Here is a 17,500-nt window from a genome sequence, read left to right as displayed (position 1 = left end):
CTCATTATTACAAAGATGTTTAATTCCCATAAACTCACCATATGGTAGTGATTTTAGAAGATGGGGGGGGGGTGTGGAAACTAGTGCCATGGAGAAAATGAGTAGTATCTTCAAATGTTCTATGTATTGTGATGGATACACCTCCATCACTAATATCTTCTAAAAATAAGTCTAAGAATACTACTTGTTCACCACAGGCTGAAATTTCAAATGTCAAACCAAATCTATTATTATTTATTCCATCCATAAATTTGTCTTCCTGACTTTTACATCCTTTACATAGAAATATAAGCTTGTCTATGTATCTATAATACTGACAAACATATGTATTAAAGAATTTATTCTTGTACAGATATTCGTACTCATGTACAACATCATTTGCAAATCTGGAAATAGACTATTGCACAATCCATTTTTTCCATCATTCCAAGTAACGATGTCTGGCCACTGTCTGGGTGGTGTCTGCTTATCTGCATGTGTCAGTGTGGGTTACATCTTGTGGGTCAACTTTTTTCTATCCCTACCAATCAAATGTCTCTCATTATGCATTATGCTTCTCATTCTGGCCTTCAAAAGCACTCTTGGTTATATGGTGAAGGCAGTTTAATAAACTGTCCGACAACATCTTAAAGACTATATTAATAACAGCTCCTTACGGAAATGTCAGCACTCAAAATATCAAGTGCTGAGAGGCCAAAAAAAAGACGAAAAACATAGAAGAGCGATTCTTGAAATTCGCTCTTCTCCTTTAAACTTCTTTTTGCACACAGGCAAGCCCACCTTGCACCCACTCATGTTGAGGACAAGCCCCTCACAATCCCCAAACTTATATATACTGACTCCAAGATCATCATATCTCAGTGAAAAGAAAATATTCTGAGAAATGGCATCTTGGACTTAGTATACATATGTTTGTTCTTTCGACCATTCAGTCTCCACATTTCAGGACTCACTCCTGTTGGTCCTGCCAATTGATATGTTTACCATTGACAACAATATATCTTGGTCTGTAAACCAAACAGTTAATAAACATTAGTTTGCTCAATTTCACTGAGCTTTATATTTGCATTTTCAAAACATATGATTCTGTAATACCATGCAGTATCATACATTTTGGTAAAGGTTCATACTAAGCTAACTGCCCTTGTGGATCATTTTAAGCCTAGCCAATTAAGCCATGTGAGAATCAAACCCTGCACTTTGTGTCTGGAAGGCAAATATCTCAACTATTAGGCCAGCCACAGCCTACTGAAACTGCAAGTATAAGAATTCCAAGCCCTCATGATTGCAGAACTCAAGATTTTTAGTATGTTTTTAATTGTAGTGTGGTTGTCCCCCACTGTACCACTTTTTTGAGGGCTATGTTTCCACCTACTACCTCTAAATATTCCAGTTCCAAGGTCATGTCACCTTAAGGTATGGACTAAAAAGATAAATCAAAATTCCTGTGTTTTGAAATTGTGATGAGTTCCAGTTCCAATTTGTGTAATACCAAGCCCCCCCCCCCCATCCCATTTTTAAAGACATACAGGTGGACTAGCTACTTCAAATGTGTGTACATAGATTTCTACAGTGACATTAACTTTTCTGTCAAGAACGAGTCACAGCTGAGAAGTTCCATCTCACTCATCAACATATAAATCAAACACACAAAGGCCAGCATTAACTGTATGAATAATAAATGCCCATTGTGATTCATGTTGTCACTCACTGTGTGATGGCTTATGACATGCATAAAACAAATGTGCAGCTCTGAGTAATGAAAGAGGTGTTTCACTAATGATCTGTGAGTGAGACAAGCAAATTCTACATGTTCAGCCACTGGAACTAAAAAAATCAGTTTTACCCACAAAAATAATTAGCACCAGATGCCGACTCTATGCCACATGGGGATGGAACCATGACTGTGACCCAGAATACTTAGGTTTGACTAAGGAACCCACTCCTTGAGAAACTAGCTGGGAGGAAGGGTGAGATTTACAGCTAAGGACTATAGCATTGATTATGATTACTGAAGCTGCTATAGATGTTAGTGTATGTGTAATGCACATTGCGAACTGTATGAAGCAGGCTGTGTGGATTCAGGAAAGCCTTCTTTAGCTTTCAGGGTGGTGCTGCACTGGGAGGCATTGACCTCTTCTCTTCGCATTTCACTCTGACTGCTTACACTAGGAATTGCCCCTCTTGTGGTGCTTTGGTCCAAAGGGACAAGTCAAACATGTGTTAAGGAGGGGATGCAGTTGACTGAGAAGAGTCTCTGGGACATGGCTGATTGTAGCAAGCTGAGGTGATAAACACAATATTAAAAAAAGAGCGAGAAACCTTGAAATACTTCATTTTCCCTTCATTAAGGGGACTCGTTAGCTTATATTTTGGAAACAACTGTATTAGGGAAGGTTAGTAGAAAGAAAAAAAACAAGTTACATTTTAATGTGATTGGATGTGCACACTCTCAGCTGTATGAAACCCAGTCCAAGGCTCTACAATGAATACAAAAATGCCAAAAGATGATGTCTAATCTTTATAAAATAAAATCAAAATGCAAAAATCACTGTTGCACATTCAAAGCAATTTATAATCCCTCCTGCATCTCCCTGATGTATGTGATTATGTGTGTGTCGGGGGGAGGGGGATCTGCACTATTGCACTTCCACTACTTATTTACACCACCTCAAAGATTGCTGTACACCTCTGAGGATTAATTCTCAGACATGTAATAAGAACTTGAAAGTTAATCACTGACTCAGTTAATGTATAGTACCATTGTCAGATTATTTCATTTTATGAACTGACTTTGGATTCATAACTTTAATTGGTTACAACAGGTCATATGATCACTATACACCATATCATCAAACACATAAATACCAGTGTTAAAAATCAGCCATTTGGTTTAGTAGGACAAATGGAATAAAAGAATAACATATGCAAATATTTCTTCTAATCCAAGAGATTAAGATATTTGGTTATATTTGGTTACCATGTCTGGATTTTGTGTACAGTTAGTGGACTACATAGGAAGTAGTTTACTGTATTGAAACTGTTTTGTTTATTTTATTTGTACCTGCTTGCTGACCAGGGTAGAGCATTGATGTCCATGGACCTTTTTCACACTCAGCCTCGTAGCACTGTCTGGTTAAGTGACTTGCTCAGAGTCACACAACCATACAATAGATGCTTTAGGAATTGAGTTCTGGACCACATCTTAGGTTAGAGTTAGTAAGAGAGAGAGAAAGAGAGAGAAAAGAAAAAAATGTGTTGTCGTATCCGTTTATGGGTCTAGTAGATACCATTAAAGAGCAGTAGTATGGGACACCGCTTGTTATTCTATTAAAATTACCTGAACACCAAGGTCTTACTGACCGTTAAGCTTACAATTACTCATGTTCAGACTAGAATGTTACCTTATGTGAAAATAACTACTGTCTTCTAAAGAATAAAACATAGGTGCAAAAATACAAACCCCGGTAGTCATAAACTTAGTGTTAACATTTTGAGATAGTTAGTATAGATTCAGGACAAATTCATTCATAAAATCATACATTACTCGAAACATAAACATTTGTTGCTTTTCTGTACACCATATTTTTGTCCGCTGTTAGCTTTCAGTGGGAAACATTATTAAGTGCTACAGTGTCTCATAAAACCAACATCGAGGCTCATGCCTGAACAACTGAATTAGCTTCATCTTCATTGATCTACTATACAAAGGTACACAGAATCTTCCTTCTCTACTGTCCAGATTTTCATAGAATGTTCAGATTTGTGTCTCCTATTTTTGGTCTGATCCTCATAAAAACTTTGTGGTTTTCTGGAAAATCACTGAAGACTGAAGTCACTAAATAATGGCATACATTTGAGTTTCAAACTTGATACCCTTCAGGAATTTTATGCTAAAACAAATTCTGTTAATCTAGCAATTTACTAAGTTCATAAAAGCAATGTTTAAAATCAGTCCCTATTTGGGGACTTGGTTTCCTCCCCCCATTATTCTAGGTTTTGTCCAGATTTCTTGCACTAAGACATTGAGAGATTTGCATGGAACTGTCCCTGAAGACCCATAACTGTGATATCTGATACAGAACGATAAGACACTGTCACATTTTTGGACCCATATGTTTCTACAAGCATTCATCCTACTTCTGAATATTCTACTGGAATTCATCCTACGTCTGAGTATGTGTGTGTAACTACAGGCATTCATTCTACGTCTGAGTTTTTATTCAGTGCTAAAAAACATAAAGAAAATGTCTGAGAAGGTTATAAAAACTTATTACCTGCAAGCAAATATCTGGTGCCTCAACCAAAGATCTTGAGTTACAAAAAAAAATGTACATCAGCATTAAGTAGGCAAGTCATAAAGTCAGCAAATTCACACATTATCTAAACAGTGATACAAAATAAGAAAACAAATAAGTAAAGGAGTAGTTAAATTAGAATGAAAACAACTGTTCCAGCTTCTGATTTAACCCAAACTTATGTTATTACTGCAATCTAATGTATAACCAGTACTGTATTCTTTCAGTCTTAGCCTAATGGCATATAATTAAAGGTGTGTGTGTGTGTGTGTGTGTGTGTGTGTGTGTGTGTGTGTGTGTGTGTGTGTGTGTGTGTGTGTGTGTGTGTGTGTGTGTGAGCGTGTGTGTGTGTGTGTGTGTGTGTGTGTGTGTGTGTGTGTGTGTGTGTGTGTGTGTGTGTGTGCGTGCATGTTTGTGAGTGTGTGGACAGTTGCTACCACATTCACTTGGAACTGAAAAGATCCATAGGCCTGTTGTGTTATGTAAACTACTTAATCACTATGTTAAATAAGCCCATCTCTAGAGAGTGGCAATAAGGCTTTGCTAACCTGTCCTGCATGCCCAGTAATAGCAATATGTCAGCCTTTTGTGGTGAATAGCAAAACTAAGCAGTGATCCAGCAAATAAAAATAAATTGCAAAAATTATTCGTTCTAGTATTAGAAGTAATATACTCGGCAAGCATGTCTAAAACAACAAATTCTGCCAAGAAAACTGCCTTGTCTGAGATAATATTTTTATGATGGCTGAAGCAGAATATTTATATTTTAGGTAGATCAAGAGCTAATAAAATGACACTGCTTTGTAAACACCCTGTAATGACAACAACATCTGAACAAACATTAGCTGCCTTGCAGTGATATATCAAGGACAGGACTATGTTTCAAGGATTGTAATTACATACATACATCTTTAATGCAGAATCTCTAGGGATTGTTTTACAGATAAAGTAATGGTGTAACAGGAGAAATGGGATACCAAATTCTAAGCACTCTGACCTTAATGTGGACAGAATTTCCTTTGCCTTTAAGAAGCTGCCTGAAAAGCAGGCTGCATCCTCTAATAACATAGCTATAAAGCCTTGTAACACTATCACATTAACAAAATAAAACTGGAACATGAAAAGAAATATTCATTATCAGCCATTTTAATCCCTTTGCATTGGTATCCTGTTTTTCACTCTCTGCTATTTTCTATGAATTAACAAAAACATTCTCACTTTTCTGAACATCCACATTGTCTTGTCCAGTGCTATTCCTTCTACAACCACTCAAGGCACCACCCGAATGTTCCTTTAAGTAGTAAATAATACCCCTTCTACACTGTTCCTAGTTTAGAAGGTTTATGCACTTTTGAAGATGAATCATTACCTAATGCTAAAAGAAGCCAGATGCACACATTTGGGTAGTTTAAAATTGTCTTATCTGCTGTCATACTGTCAAATATTCCATAGACAATATCAGGGGCTTTAGAATTTGATATGGCACTGGTGTGGAAGGCACAGAAACATCAATTTGTAAGGTAGGTGAGAAGCAACCTAGAATGTTTATTATTTACTGGATAAGTGGCAGGTCTGATTCTTTATTGATGTAACAGCTAATACCACCTGCCATGCCACCATTTATATCCAGGATGGTGTGCGCCTGCCCCATGCAGTCTTAAATTTCAAGTGATGATTTTCACATCTTTGGGAAGCTCTTATAAAGCATTCACCACACTTTATATGAAGCAATAATTCCTTATATTTCCCCTGAGTCACACACACCTTGTTAGCTCCCAGTTGTATTCTTCCATTCTCATACAGTCCAATGTGTTTTTATACCTTATAAGCATTTTCTTTCCTTTGAAAAGAATGCAACATTGTATCTCAAAAATGAGTTTTCAGAAAGTTTAATAGAGAATTACTGTCAGTTAACAAAGATGTGAGCATGCATTTAGAATTTTATGCATTTTAACAACATAAGAACTGCAAGGCGCAGTCACACCTTTTCAGGGGAAAATTAGAAATACTGTCTCAGTAAGTGGCTACATAAATCTTAAGTGGTATCAAAATGGAGCCTGAGGGAATCAAACCCAGGGCTGTAAGATAAAGCATGTTATAAGATTATATATAGCCTTAAGCCTCTTTGCGGTGCTTCTAGCCTTTCTAAAAATAAGACAAACATTTATTTGTAAATACTAATTTTAGATGTTTAGGAAATACATTTTCAGCATACCATTTATGGGACTTAATCTTATGAAATGTTGCACTTTTATTGCACATTTTTTCGTGGAAGATTTCACATAGCAAAAGCAAAAATCTCCAAAGAAGAATTGTAATATAATTTTGGATAGAATAGTACAATAATACTGTCATACTTTATCAGGTAGTACCACATAATTTGCATGTAGCACATGACTGGAATCATATTTACATGGAAACACTTAAATTTAAGAATATATGGTTCATGACATTAGAAATTTCTATCACTTTAATGTAAAAACCTTAAAATATTCATTACTAAAAGCACCATGAATGCAACAGCAGTGGCACTTAGAATTCAGACAGAAATGTGTTTTTGCTTCCTAAAAAGCATATTTAATCCTTAGAGGAAGACCTATTTTACATCAGACTACAATATCAAATAAATTGCTGTGTTACTTAAACTAGGGCAGTTAAATGTTAATCCCTTTTACAATAAAGCACAGGAAAGTGTGCCTCTCAGCTTCAGCTTTAACTTTCTTGAGGTAAATTTGCAGAAACCAGCATAACTTTAATCAGATAGATAGACATTACCACACTACTGGAAGCTTGTAATGTGCACCTCTTTTTGCCTTAATGGTTTTATAGAGTGAACATGTGCATGCGTATGAGAGTATGCAGACAAACACACACACACATATGAGTGCTCTGATGCATACACACATTCCCGCACGCCATATGCACACATGTATTTACATATGTGTAAATTCACTTTAAAGATTAGGATTTGTAAGTACTTAAAGGACCGGATTGGTACTTATAGTTTTACCTACGTGTGCATTATTATTATTGTGACAGTGAGTCATATCTGTAGCTGATTATACATTTTAATTTCAATCTGTAGAAACATCAATGCAAACTATGTTGTTACCAAAAGTAACTAACCTTAAAAATAAAAAATATCCAAAAAGGAAGCAAGTCTTTACCCCTTGCTTTCCTTTTCCATTCAGTAAAAAAAAACACTTTATAACCAGCAGTATATTCAGACAACTTTAACAGCAATGGTTGACAAAACAGCAGCCAATTAATGCATGATAAAAACACAATGGGCATTAAAATAAGTGACAACACAAAAAATGGTTCAAAAATCTGTAAACAGTGCCAGCAGAGACCTAATGCAAAAAGTATTATCATCAAGTCCCTCCTGCCCCCTTACTTTATATATACTAACTCTGAAATTGCACTATGATGGAAAAAGGGCATATTCCTTGACCCCACTGTAACATGATCTCAGCCATGTCCATGAAGCATGGTATTATAATGTTGCTCTATGCAAAGTCGCACAAGTGTGTGATCATGCAAAGAAACTATCACTCAAATTCATACACAAAAAAAAACTAGCCATACTAAATGATTGTCAGCATTTCCAGTGATGGTCCTTCAGACATACTTTATCTCTGTATTGATGCTGTCATGGAAAGGGTGTTTCATAAGGTAATGTTTTGGTTTAGGGGCAGGGGCAAGGGCTGGGTTTGGGTTAGGGTTAGCATACATGAGTAAGGATGATCAGGAGATAGATCATTTGAAGAAACAATGAAAAGAGTTTTCAATCTGTTTTGCAGGCCACTTTTTAATCCCTCTCTCTCTCTCTCTTTGCACACACACACACACACACACACACACACACACACACACACACACACACACACATATATATATATATATATATATATATATATACGGTTAGAATTTACTTGGTCAAACATTCTTGTGACAAAATGAGCTGTAATGCATTTTGAATGAAAGGCAATTTGTGCAAACATACAATGGACAATTTCCAGATTAGTTGACAAAGGTAGGGGCTTTGAGATAGGGATGAGTATTTATGTTTGACTGTGAGTGTTTTAGGATTAGATAGGTAAGAGGATAGGTTTACAATAATTGAAAGTATGTGTGCTGAAGGGTTTAGGTAAAGGTATAGATCTAGTGCATGCTTGACTACATGTGTTTTACGGTTATGATAAGGGTTTAGATAGGATCTGCTATGAAACACCACTTCCTAAAAGGTGATGCTTCAACAGAATGAAAAAAAATGCCAGAAAAGCAAAAGATGAAAACATTAATTTTTTTGTCCCCTGCTCTTCCTTTCCTGAACTCATAAATACCAACTGCATGGTCTCACTTACTCAAAGAAGGGAGACATCTTCCTAAAAAGTGAATCATTAAATCACTCCAGCAATGATTCCCTATGGAGAAAAGCATTTAGCATTTTGCCATTCAGCTTCTTTTTCTTTGTGTTTTCTATGAGTTAGTGATGCTTGCAGAATCTCTCCTCAAGATTTGTAGGGAAGCTGGATAGATTTAGAGTATGTGTGAGTGTATGTGGCTTAAAGTTAGAGTAAGATTCAGGCAAGGGGATAGATTAAATGCTGGGTTGGTGGATGTGTGTTTGTGTGTGCATGGTGAATGTACAAGCTGTCCTGTTTAGAGGTAGTGTTATAGAAAGGTTTTTTTTTTTTAGTAAAGTACAGGATTAGGGTTAGGGACAGGGATGAGGTTAGAGTTAGATGCATTATTAATGTGGAGGGAGGGAGGGGTGAAGTTTATATCCTTAAAACTGTCAGTTTTGGCTATTTTGGTTCCTTGCTAATACGTATGCTATATTTGCAAAATAAAATTAATATATTCTGAATACATCTTAGAAAAACAATACTATAATGTGCAGATGTGAAGCAATGCATTTTCCTTAGAATATATTCCTCATTATAAGGACAGTGAAATAGTTGTATTTTGAATTTTAATGATTTTCATTTCATTGCATATATTTTTCTAAAACAGCAATTAAAAAGACTAAAAACATCACTTCAGGAAGGAAGCACATAGTGTTTAGTGCTAATACTATAAAAATGCATTACATTTGCATTCTATGTTTTTTTTATATCTGCAACCCTTCTCAAATTGACACTTTTGCTGAAAAGTGACTATAAAGTGACTATTTTAGGAATGTTGCAGATTGTCAAGTTCAAATGACCATTCAGACTTTGATATGACCCAACCTATTGAAGGTTATGACTCTGTAACGGTTTAAGATTTTGTCTTATAAATTCCAGGACAAGATGTTTAGATAGCCAACCATATACTGTACAAAGCATGCTCTTCTAACTTTCAAAGGAAGAACATCTCTGTGTCTTGAATGTCTGCATATAATTTGAACACTTCTAAACTGCATTTATTGCTAAAGTATTTAAATAGCAGAAAATGTCAGTCTGGGAAGTAAATAATTTCTTTTAGTGATATATCTATCACAATAGAGGTATGATTTTGATGTTTCCAGGGAATATATATGTATATGTTTGTTATGAATCAAGTGATAAAAAATGAATGACTAGAATTAATGCAGGTACTTAAAAATACAAATTACTACTCAGAAAAACACTGACATTTCTGAGCAAAATGCTAAAGAATTATCTGTCATGAAACTTCATGTATTTATTCCACTTAGTTTGTGCTTTTGGTATAAATATATGAACAATTTCATTGTTAAGTTATACATGCCATTTCACAAATGTTCATACTTAGGATGCTACCATTTTTATAATGTCCAAAAAGATTTGCTTCTATGAAAAAATATATATAAAATTCTTAGCCTTAATGTAATACCAGTGCTGTAGTGTTATATTCTGAACATATACTCCATTTGGATGATGACGACTAGTCATATGCTCACACTCTGCATAAAGCAAATAATATGGAGCTTTAGGAAGTGTCACACTAAGGCTTGTGCAAGCCTGCATTTAGTCCATGCTTAGTCATCTCAGATTCTGTTCCAATTTTGGCGACAATTTTAGGGAATTATACATCAATGTTAAGGTACAAGGACATGAAGTTACATGCTGTACTTAGACTGTGATTCAGCGCACAAGAACTTGCAAAGAGCTCCACGCTGAAGTTGGATTTTTGTCTTTGGAAAAATAGATTTTTTTTTTTTTGCAGTGGTGTGCTTCCAATAAGAGAATTATTATAAGTATTAAGGTACCAAATAACAAAGAGCTCCTGACTACCTGTTTATGATATTCCATATTAGGCACATGTTCTGAATTCTATAATAAAACTTTTTTACTCAAAAACATTTAATACATTTCTTGCTCTATCAACATTTGCTAATATTAAACAAACAAAAAAAAACAAATCAACAGATACTTATTTAAGAACATTCAAGAATTTATCTCATTATAAATTAGAAATGAATTGCACACACTAACATTTTGCCTTCTCTGTACTTTTCATTCTTCACATGAGATAATTGTGATACACTATAGATCACATTTGCAATCTGTAAAGACAATCCCTCAGATTCAATAACCTTCCATGCGGGACTAGCTTAGTCCTGCTCGGAAGTGCCCATTTAGGAACAGGATGGCAGTGCGCCATGCATAGTAATGAAGGTGCGCTGGCTGAGCTCCTAGGCTTACATGGAGCATGTATGAGTGCAGGGGGCATGTCTGAGAGCAGAGCTCTTAGAATATACACGCCCCTGCAATGAAGGACTGAAGAAAGGTAGTAAACAATAAGTGAGACCGCCCATAGATGTAAGCATGCCACCAGCAAGAGCCCCCCCACATGTATAAGAGCAATAGTGAATAAAAAAAATTAAAAAAACATGTATTGTTAATGAAACGGATGAGGTTTAACCATAGGTTCGCAGGTTTGCCCATCGCTTAGCTATGGTTAATGTAGCTTAAATAGCTAATGGAGGATAAAAATCAAGATATGTGCAAATGAAGCAGTACGGCAATACTGTAGTGGGCAGAGTGCTTGCCTCATGAGCAGTCAATCCCGGTTCGAGTCCCTCTGTAGTACATTCCATTTCCATGATCAATATATTTAGTTGTATACACTTGCCAAATTCACCACCTCCCCAAGAACCTGTAGACTATTACTGTCTAAAATATAGCAGTAGTAAGGATAAATAAGCACTAGTAAGCAGGTGCAAGTCTGTTTGCATGACGGTAATCTGTGCTTACACAAAGTAAGCAATAGTGAGGCTAACCATGTGTAAGCGGATGTCACCGGAAGTTAGCAGTGATTACCATCACACAAACCCGCTGGCAACAGCATAAAAGTGCTTCAACCACTCCATATCCAACAGGCCTCGTTCTGGCCAGCAACAAATTAAACAGCCTCTGCGAGGCTCGAACCCAGGACTCGGCACACCATAAACAATGTAATTTACCACTAAGTCACTGCAGATATACATAACCCTGATGTTTCCACAAACACAGCATCCAGCAATACCATTCAACATTACAGGACATGTAGCTATACATGTAGATGTATATGTGTGTGTGTGTGTGTGTGTGTGTGTGTGTAGATATATATATATATATATATATATATATATATATATATATATATATATGGGTCCCCTTCTAAAGACCGAAACGCCGATTCCCCGACGCGGAAATCACCGACGCCAGATGACCGACAGGTATGTATACCGACAGGGTGATTCGCCAACAGTGGAAAGACTGACAAGGATAATGTGTGATCGCGACCCGGTAAGTGTGCGACAGTGACGGAGGTAGGAGTGGTCAGGTAAGTGAGTTAAGGTTAGAGTGCAGGTAGGTGAAGTGTGCGTTAGTGTCGAAGCTTGGGCTAGGGGTGGGTAAGTGAGTTAGGGTTAGGGTGCAGGTAGGTGAAGTGTGCGTTAGTGTCGGAGCTTGGGCTAGGGGTGGGTAAGTGAGTTAGGGTTAGGGTGCAGGTAGGTGAAGTGTGCGTTAGTGTCGGAGCTTGGGCTAGGGGTGGGTTAAGTGAGTTAGGTTAGGTGCAGGTAGGTGAAGTGTGCGATAGTGTCGGACCTTAGGGTTAGGGTTTGGGTCAGGGCTAGTGTGTATGCTATGTAGTGTCGCGTGTTGTTTACGCCCGTGTCGGTGTTTTGGTGTTCGTGTTTTGCGTTGTCGGGTTTGTGTCGGGTTTGTGTGTTGTCGGTTATTTGGCCGGTGAGTTTTGTGTCGGGAATCGTGTCGGTGTTTAGAAGTAGACCCATATATATATATATATATATATATATATATATATATATATATATCTATATATCTATAACTAGATATATACCTCTCCCTCTCTGCATTACATATATATATATATATATATATATATAAAATATAAATATCCAAATATAGATATATACATATGCAGACATCCATACATCTATATGTCGTTAGATATATATGTATATATATATATATATATATATATATATATATATATATATATATGTATATGCATCTATAGCTTACCTAGCTTACTTTTATACTGTCCAGCTCCTATTAACTAGGTAAGTTGGTAGTTTTTAACAACATTAGGTGGGGGACTATGCTGCCCACACCCCTCTACTTATATATTCCAACTCCAGGGTCGCACTACAGTGGGGAAAATGGCATATACACTGCCTGTACTACTTTTGGTGAAATGAGTTTTCGGCAAAATGAGCTTTCTGTGAAATGAGTTTTCAGTCATTTGGTCTCAGTGAAATGAGTTTTGATCAAATGAGCATTTGGCAATCTGATATGAATCCATGTATATATCAATATATGTATATATATATTTTTATATATACATACATGTATATATATATATATATATATATATATATATATACATATATATATATATATATATATATATATATATATATATATATATATATATATATATATATATATATATATATATATATATATATATATATATATATATATATATATATACACCTCTACATACATGTATATGTATGTATATATACATGTATATGTACATACATACATACATACATATATCTATCTATATATATATATATATATATATATATATATATATGCATATCTATGTATCTATAGTTATATATATATATCGATATATCTATATCTAAATATAAATATATATATATATATATATATATATATATATATATATATATATATATATATATATATATATATAGTACATTCAGACATCAGGTCCATGATCTCTGACTCTCTTTCCTGCACAGCTGGAGTGTTCTGCCTTGCTACACCACAGACAGGAGCCACATATGGACACAGCTTAACATTAGGGGGTATATACACAGACAGATTGGGTCTATATTAAAATCGTGAAAGCTTACTTTCGTGAATACAAAGTAATCGACACATAAATGTCAAAATCCAAAAACAGCGAAGAATGAAAAAAGCGAAAATGACAACATCGAATGTATTCCCAGAAGCAATAGCGCCATACAGGTAAGGTAAACCCAACGGAACAAACGTAAGGCAAAACACTTTTTAAAATGTTTTTGCAGGGTGGCAAGCCGCCCTGCACCCCCCACACCCCCCTACTTAAATATACCAACTCAGAGACCGCACTACAGTGGGGAAAATGATTTATTTCCTAATCCCCACAATCACCCTGCTGGCCAAAAATTTATGTGTCGATGAATGTGGATTCATGAAAGTAAACTTTCGCAATTCTAATATAGAACCGACAGATTGCAGGTATACCTATTGCACACCTATGGCATTTCTGCATGCTACATTACACATTAACCTGAGTATCCTGCAAGTGGTGGACTCTGGAGCCCACGTATTCATCATTATGCCATTACCTCCACCACTGGCTATTGTCCACATTACTAGACATGTTTTCCATTACACAGCATGCACACTATGATGGCTTACATCTTGTCAGTCAATGCTGCTCTGCACAGTCGATGGGTATGGCCCACCACCCACAGGAACAGACTCTAGTGTCCATAGCATTTGTTCAGCTGAACATCATTACAACAACTACACCTGCTGGCACATATAAATCATTCAACATAATCTATCCCATTATTATGGCCCAAGTACTACAGTCAATTACATGCATATATACTTAACATACCTGTTGTGTGAGTTCAAAACTTTCTTTTTATTCCTGACCTTAGCCTACAGCTGTTTCTCTTTATTGATTGAGCTTGTGTGTGTCTCTCTCTCTCTCTCCAATAGCTGGAATGAGCTGCTTTGAATAGATTGCAGCATGGCTTTTGTAGGTGGAGCACATGATCAGATGATGGCGTCTGCACCAATAAGTGTCCTCCACTTGCTACCTGCATACAGCATGCTGTGTAGTACTTCCAATTACCACTGTCATGGCAACCCACTACTATAAATCCATACATCATTTGTACGTAGTCCCTTTACCTATCCTGTATGGAGGACATCCTTTCTGCATGTGGGCAGCAGTGTTACAGATAGCAGGTAGCAATACCTCTCAGAAGAGGACTTGCAGTCTCAGAGCTGCTACATATTTGTATAAGTTTCCAGAACTACAGCCAGAGTGTGAGTAGTGTTGGTATATGCATTGTATAGCACCAGTTTTGCAGGGTTTGTGTGTACATACTAGTTTAACATGGACTGCAGTCTGTCTGCATAGCTCTCAACTGTGGGCCTATGTTTTGTCTGTCCACCACACAGGTCTTGTGTTGGATAAATCACTGGCAGTGTGTGTGTGTGTGTGTGTGTGTGTATTGAGTGCTATTAGTAGGTGGCTACATCCATATTTTCTTCCCCAACTCCAGCCATTCTGCCTACAGTAGGGAGCTGCAACCAGTTTTGGGAATTATTCGTGCCTGTGGGATTTAAATAAGCCCGATTTCCACACTCTCCCATGATTGGATGGTTTTGAAAAAACTATGCTATGGGCACACCTGCTTACCTAATGCTGGCATTGCTTAAAGGGGCAAACCAGTGGGCAGATTTAGTTAGCCAGCCCACACACTGCTTACACCACGTAGGCTGACCCGTGCAATGCTTAGTGTTGCTTACTATCTAATTAGCATTATATTTTCCTTTTGGCATTGATTTCTTATTTGTTACATGTTATATCTGTGTCTGGTATCTGTGGTTCATGTGTACATACCATGTATGGGGTCCTGGGGACTTTGACACTTTATTACACTAACGCCTCACATCTGGCCTTACTGCAGTTCTCCAGTTCACATATTGATGTTATGTATCTAAAACCGTTGGTGTGGACAAAGTCACAAGTGAAGTCTATTGTTATTACCAGGGAAACATTCGTCCCATGCAGGATAACCCAAACATTGGTGATTTTCTTTGCGGCAACATCATGTCTAAAAAGGTAAGCATGGCTGTGTCCATATGTGCATGAACAGCATGTGGAAGGCCTACGATACTTAGGTCGGGACGATGTACAAGATGAGTTCCAAAGGGAGGAGGAGTGGAGGGTGGGCAAAGTGTGGTGGTGTGGTAGCTACGGGCCGGTAGCCAGAGGAGGGATGGTGGCTACATGTGTGTAATGCAGGGGGGGGGGGTTTGGAACTGTGGGTAATGACATTATGGGTCGAGGATGGGCTGGGTTGGATGGGCCTGTACAGATCGGCCCGCCTATATGAAATATAGAACAAGTAAAACATTACGAGAAACATAATTTAAATTCGTATTCATATATGGAGATATATATGTACACACACACACACACACACACACATATATATATATATATATATATATATATATATATATATATATATATATATATATATATATATATAAACACTCACACATATACATATACATATACATACACATATACATATACATATACACAGCAATGACTTCAACAAGTGGCTAAGCTTCTGATGTCCTTCAAAGAGGATCCAGTATCTGTCTGCCTGGGATGACATGATTGACAAGCCATGATGCTTTGCCAGAGATGGTCTGCACCTGTTGCCCTTGGGATTCAGGTTACTGGCTATAGCTCTTAGCGCCCCCATAGTGCCTTATCTAGGCAAGGTTCAAAGGACAAAACCACCACTGTAACAGGTACAAGCATGCAAAACTGAAGGTACTGCTACTCAGTGCTAGATGTCTAAACCTAAAAAGGCACTCTCTTGAGGCACACCTACAAATGGGGAACATCGCTATCAGTGCAGTAAATGGGACCTGGTTCAACACTCCAGAGAGCACACCTGTAATACCAGGCTACAACTCTTATCATACATTTCGGGAACCAAACCAAGACCACAACACTACAGGTGGAGGAGTGTCCATATTCACCGAGATTATTCACACCTCCAGCCTAGTTCCCAACACAATGCATCTGAGAATCTCCAGGTGCAACTAACACTAGGTAAGACTGCACTCTAAACAGTAGCTTGCTACAGACCCCCCACCATGCTCCGAGATTCTCACTACACCTTTATAAACATACTGGACAATATTAAGATACAACCACACACCATAATACTGGGTGAGTTCAAATATCCTGCCATTAACTGGAAAAACTACTCGGGTACCGACACCTTTTACCAACGGTTCCTGGAACTCATACATTCCAAACCCCTGGATCAACTGATCCATTGTCCATCCAGGGGCTCCAATATCCTAGACCTGGTCATTACCTACATGGGAGACAGATGCCCCACACCAGTGGTCACCCCCTCATTGGTCAGGTCTGACCATAAGTTAATCATCATTGACATCCACATCCCAACCCCACATGCCACTAAGGAAAACTCCATAAGAACCCTCTCCAAAGCCAGCGTCATGCTCCTCAAGTCAGACGTAACAAACTTCATGACACCCATGGAGACAGGAGTTGACAGTGCAAGGTGAATCCTACACTAAGGTATTGTATGAGCACATCCACTCGTGCATGAATTGTGCCATCCCAGACAGACCCAAGATGCTGTCCTCCAAATACGGAAGCCAATCTGGTGCTCCACTGCCATAAACAAATTATACAACAGATGGAAAACACTGTTAAAGAAAAGAGGATAATCCCAAAATGCAAACAGCTCCCTTACCAGCCCCAGTAAGAAGCTGAGATCCCTCAGAATCCCCAAAGCTTGTTATGTACATATAATTGCCGAAGATTCCAAGGACAAGCACAAGGCATTCTATAGTTATGTCCAGAATCTAAACTGCAATGCCCTGAACTGCACTGAGCTACTACAGAATGGCATTAAATATACTGATTCC

General features: G+C 37.4%; 1 protein-coding gene across 3 annotated transcripts in view; it reads right to left on the bottom strand.

The window, feature by feature from the left end:
- LOC122792986 (diacylglycerol kinase beta-like) overlaps positions 1-17,500 on the bottom strand; it is a 4,078,579-nt gene that overhangs the window by 852,161 nt on the left and 3,208,918 nt on the right. The window lies entirely within an intron of this gene.

The sequence above is a fragment of the Protopterus annectens genome, chromosome 2.part0 (genome assembly GCF_019279795.1).
Source record: "Protopterus annectens isolate FY-2018-M chromosome 2.part0, PAN1.0, whole genome shotgun sequence".
Classification (NCBI taxonomy): domain Eukaryota; kingdom Metazoa; phylum Chordata; order Ceratodontiformes; family Protopteridae; genus Protopterus; species Protopterus annectens.
The sequence above is the reverse complement of the archived record's forward strand: the minus strand, read 5'-3'. Positions and strand labels throughout refer to the sequence as shown.